Source organism: Rousettus aegyptiacus, unplaced genomic scaffold, assembly GCF_014176215.1.
Source record: "Rousettus aegyptiacus isolate mRouAeg1 unplaced genomic scaffold, mRouAeg1.p scaffold_m13_p_4, whole genome shotgun sequence".
Classification (NCBI taxonomy): domain Eukaryota; kingdom Metazoa; phylum Chordata; class Mammalia; order Chiroptera; family Pteropodidae; genus Rousettus; species Rousettus aegyptiacus.
The window spans coordinates 24,488,633-24,494,632 of record NW_023416307.1 but is presented as its reverse complement, the minus strand read 5'-3'; positions in this window follow the sequence as shown (position 1 = coordinate 24,494,632).

The following is a 6,000-nucleotide window of genomic DNA, read 5'->3' as shown; positions in this document are numbered from 1 at the left end:
AGGATTGAATCACTAATATAGAGGATGGGGAAGCCAAGAACACTCAATCAGAATGGCAAGAAAAAAGAAGCCAAGATTATAATAATAATTTAAGGAGCCTATGGGACACTATTAAATGTAAAATTACCCATGTCATAGGGGTACCGGAAGGAAAACGACGTTGAAGAGCTATTTGAAAAATAATGATGAAAAAACTTCCCTCACCTGGTGAAGGAAACAGACATACAACCCCAGGATGCTGAGAGTCCCACGAAAAAGGAACTCAAAGAGGTCCATGCCAAGACACGTCATAATTAAAATGTCAAAATTTAAGTACAAAGAGAGAATCTTAAAAGCAGCAAGGAAAAAGCAGTTACCTTCAAGGGAGCACCCATAAGACTGGCAGCTGATTTCTCTAAAGAAACTATGCAGGACAGAAGGGCTTGGCACAAAATATTCAACATGATGAAAACTCAGAATCTACAACCAAGAATATTTTACCCAGCAAAGCTATTACTTAGAGTTGAAGAAAAGATAAAGAGCTTCCCAGACAAAAATAACCTAAAGGAATTTATCAACACCAAGCCAGTATTACAGGAAATGTTGGGGGGAGGGGGGGCTTCTTTAAGAAGCAAAAACATATATCAGAAACAGGAATAAAGAATGGAAATAACTATATTCCTATCAACAAGTACCTCAAATGGAAAAGAATTAAGTGCTCTGAAAAAAAGATAGAGTGGCTGAATGGATAAGAAAACAAGACGCCTACATATGATGCCTAGAAGAGACTCACTTAAGATTAAAAGACATACAAAGACAAAAATGAAAGGGATGGAAAAAGGTATTGCCTTGATGGACCTAGAGGGTATTGCACTGAATGAAATTTGTCATATAAAGACAAATATCACATGGTTTCATGTACATGTGGAATTTAAAGAACAAAATAACAATAACAAAAGTGAAAATAAACTCATAGATACAGAGAATATTTTGAGGGCTACTAGATGGGAGGGGGGTTGGGAGGACGGCAAAAAAAAAAAAAAGGCAAAGGGATTAAGAGGTACAAATGGATAGTTGCAGAATAGACATGGAGATGTAGAGTGTAGCATGAGGAAGATGGTTAATAATGTAATAAATATTTAGTGGGGTGATCGCTTTGCAAGTTATGTAGATCTCTAATCACTATGCTATATGACTGAAACTGGTATATTGTATGCCAACTATAATTGAAAAAAAAATTCATTGAATTGTACAATGTAAATATGAGCAACTAATTTTCTATTATATTTCAATAAAGCCGGGGGGAAAATGGCCATACTACACAAAGCAATCTACAAATTCAATTCAATCCCTTTAAAAATACCAATGACATTTTTTCAGAGAACGAGAATAAACAATCTGAAAATTTATATGGACGCATAAAAGATTCCAAATAGCCACAGCAATCTTGAGAAAGAACAGATTTGGGGGTATCACATTTACTGATACCAAACTATACTAAAAGGCTATAGCAATAAAAATAGCATGTTACTGGCATAAAAACAGTCACAAAGGTCAATGGAACAGAATAGAGATCCCATAAGTAAATCCATGCCTATATTGTCATTTAACCTATGACAAAGGAGGCAAGAATATACAATGGGGTAAAGACAGTCTCTTCAACAAATGGTGTTGGGAACACTGGATATATGCAAAAACAGTGAAATTGGGCCTTCTTACACCATATACAAGAATAAACAAAATGGATTAAAGACTTTAAATGTAAGACCTAAAACCACAAAACTTCTAGAAGAAAACATAGGCAGTAAAATCTCTGATAATGCTATTAATATATTTTTTTTCTGATACATCTCCTCAGACAACGGAAAGAAAAAATAAACAAACAGGACTACATCAAACTAAAGTTTTTGCATGGCAAAGGAAATCGTCAACAAAACGAAAAGACAACCTGCTAAACAGAATATATTTGCCTATGAAACATCTGACAAGGGTTAATATCCAAAATTTATAAAGAACTCAACAACAAAAACAATCCAATTAAAAAATGGGCAGAAGATCTGAATAAGTATTTCTTCAAAGAGGACATATGGATGGCCAACAGACATAAGGAAAGATGCTCAAGGTGACTAATCAGAGAAATGCAATTAAAACTACAATGAGATATCACCTCATACTTGTCAGATTGGCTATCATCAATAAATCAAAAAATAACAAATATTGGCAAGAATGTGGAGAAAAGAGAATCCTCATACACTGTTGGTGGGATTGCAAATTGGTATAGCTAGTCTGGAAAACAGTTTTGAGATTCCTCAAAAAATTAAAAATAGAACTACCTTTTGGCCTAACAATTGCACTTTTGGGTATTTATCCAAAGAAAACCAAAACACTAGTTTGTAAAGATCTATATGCCCTGGTGTTCATGGCAGTGCTACTTAGAATAGTCAAGATACGGAAGCAACCTAAGTGCCCTTCAATAGATGACTAGATAAAGAAGTTATGATTCATATATAAATTGGAATATTACTCAGCTAATAAAAAAATGAAATCTTACCATTTGCAATGACACGGATGGAACTAGAGGGTGTTATGTGGAGTGAAATAAGTCAGACAGATAAATACCATATGATTTCACTTACATAAGGAATCTAAAGAACAAAAGAAACAAACTAAACAAAAAGATAATCATAGATACAAAGAACAAACTGGTGATTGCCAGAGAGGAGGGGCCTTGGGAGGCTAGGTGCTAAAAGTGAAGGGATGAAGTACAATTTAGTAGTTACAAAACAGTCACGAGGATTTAGAGTACAGCGCAGGGCATATAGTCAGTATTATTGTAATGGCTGTGAGTGGTGCCAGATGGGTGCTAGAGTAATAGGGGAGAAATACTTCATGGATTGTATAAATGTCTAACTTTTCAAATTTTTAAATAAAATAAAAATTTTTTAAAATAAAGTACATTAAAAAAAAGAAAAAATCCGAAATGTTAATAGTGATAATAATCTCCCTAGAATGGGAATATGGGTAATTTATTAGGATGGCTTAAAATAAAGACTAAATACTTTAGTCTTTATAGTTCACTGTTCCATTTACATTTTATAGAATAAACTCTATGCTCCTCTAAAAATGTGTATACATACAAGATTTGTTTTTTTTCTCAACTTGCTTAAATGCTAAACAATAAAACTGTGATTATAAATTTTAAAAGCACATATTATTAATTAAATTACAATTTGTTGCATAGTGACTGTGCTTAAGAATGTCACCAATACTCTGTGTAGTAATCAGTACTACTCCTTTTTAAAAAATGAAGAAATAGAGGTTCAGAAAGTTTTAGTTCCATTGCTAATGAGTGGCAGGTAAGCTGACTCTAAAGTGCGCTTTAATTTCTATGTAATACCGCTTCCCTAGAATTATTTGTTCCACACTTTATAAACTAGTGCTAGCACCTGTATTATCTGAAAATACTTCACAACAATGCTATAAAGTGGGTTATACCCACAATGTATGTGAAACTATCAGAAGAAAAATGTGACAGGCACCACTGTAGTGCTACCACCACCAAAAACACCACAATCTCCCCCAGATAAAACAACATAAGCAGCATTGCTACAGACCACAGTAGCTGCCAAACCTACTCCTAATAACTTTTAAATACTACAGCAATCTTATTTTACCAGAAGGCATCCTGAATCATGACTCTTCCCTAGGAATAAAGCAGTTCTTTCAAAACGTGTCAAGCCAAAGAACTGAAAGTGAATATTCTCCTTATACTACTTCAAAGTTCAAATAAATATTGAGACTGATTTCTTGCCTTCATCAAAGCTCACTACCCTACTGCTCAAGTTATTTCAACATATGACAGAACTGATAAATTGAGAATGAATTGCCTACATCTGTGTTTATGATGCCATTTCATGATTCCTTAATTTATAGGATGACTCAACTGAGGCTCGCCTATTTTTAAGTAAATTAGTCTATTTTAGGTAAATTGGTCCTCATGAAAATAAGCCAAGAGCAGAATGTACATGGGGCCTGAACAAGGGAAATCCAAAACCTAGCCAAAGTTACATTATAATATCAGCATCCAGGAACAAGATCAAACACATGGAGAAGCACCTGTCAAAAGGACATAGGGTACCCATTGACCAATTCTGGGACAATGAGACCATCAAATAAAAAAGTAATTGGATGATAAGAAAACAACCTGATTAAAAAACAATAGACAAAAGATTTGAACAGCCATTCTATCAATGAAGATTTACAGATAACAAGCACTTAAAAAAAGATGCTCAACATGATTATCCATTAGAAATACACAAATTAAAACCCCAGAGACACCACCATCCACTTATTAGGCTGGCTTTTAAAAAATATATCAAGTAGTGATGAAGATGCAGAGTAATTGTTCATACATTGCTTGTGGGCAGTAAATGGCACAATCTACTTTAGAAAAGTTTGGCAGCTTTTTATAAATATACGTACACTTACTATAGGATTCCACAAGTTTTTATTTACCTAAAATAAAAACCTGAACAGCAATGTTCATAGCAGCTTTACTCCTAATCATCGAAACCTGGAATTTTCAAACTGCCTCAACAGGAGAATGGATAAACTGTGGTATATCCACACAATAGTTATTACGCAAATAAAAATGAACAAACTCTTGATATATACATCTTGAATGAACCTCAAGTACAACACCCTAAGTGAAAAAAAAAAAGAGTAAAGGCTGCATACCATATAATTCATTTACATATTCTGAAGAAAGCAAATCACAAGGTCAGAAAACAGATCAGTTGTCAGGGGTTAAGGAGAGGGGAAGGGTTTGAAAACAAAGGGATAGCAAATGCATTTATTGGGCAGATGGGAATGATAGAATTGTTCTGTATTTCAATTTTAACGATGACTACATGAACCTATAAATGATAAAATCCATAGAACTGTAAGTTGAGAGTAAATGTCAGTCTATAAGTTAAAAATGAATTTAAAAAGAAAAATCAAGTGAAAATAACGATTGCAAAGGATAAAATCCTTTAATTACTGAAAACAGAAAACCAACTAATCCTAAGAAGTTTGAGACTATCTGGACTGACAGCATGTCTCCTGATACAATGCATTGAGAATTTGGCATTACGTCCGGGGTAGTCCTGCTCAAAGAGCTTATCCCATATCTAATCATGAGAAAATAACAGACAAACCTCTATTCTGCAGAGGTCGTTCTACAAAATAACTGGCTGGAACTCTTTGAAAATGTCAATTACACAAAACACAGAAACTTAGGAGCCAGTCCAGAAAATAGAAGTCTAAAGAAATATGAGAACCTAATGCAACGTACAATCTTTTCTATAAAGGACTTTATAATGGAACAACTGACAAAACCTTAATATGGTCCTCAATTAAGTAACCGTATTGTGTCAATGTCATTTTCTAATTTTGATCAATGTACTGTGGTTGTGTAATAAAATTCCTTGTTTGGAGATGTGGGGAGGAAGCACAAATATTTAGGGTTACTCTTAGATGGTTCCAGAGAAAACAAGAGAAAAAAATAAATGAGGTAAATGTTCACATTTAGTAAATCGGAATGAAGGGTATCTGGGAATTCTCTGTTATTCTTGCAAATTTTTATTTTAAGAAGTAAATGTCCCTTGAGCTAAAAATAACGACGTAATCTAAAGGATGAAATCGACATGAACACATTTACTACAATTGAGAGCCTAGAGAGCAGACTCTAGCATTGATTCAGTACTGACCGATAGGTGTGTCCTGGCACACAGCCTGGAGTTCTGGCTTCTACTGTGGCAAGGAATTAGTTTCATGCGGTTAAACATGAATTGCACAAGCAACTCTCCCTCAACTGTTTCCTTGCTCATCAAGTAACTTTTGCCTATAAAACAGCAACTTCAAGTGCAGATCCAGCTTCAAAAGAAGATAACGGATCATACTTAGAAATTATAAATTGGGTTACAATCAGCTTCTTGTGAATTTGATTAATACCAGCATTCCTAAGTTGTATCAATTCTG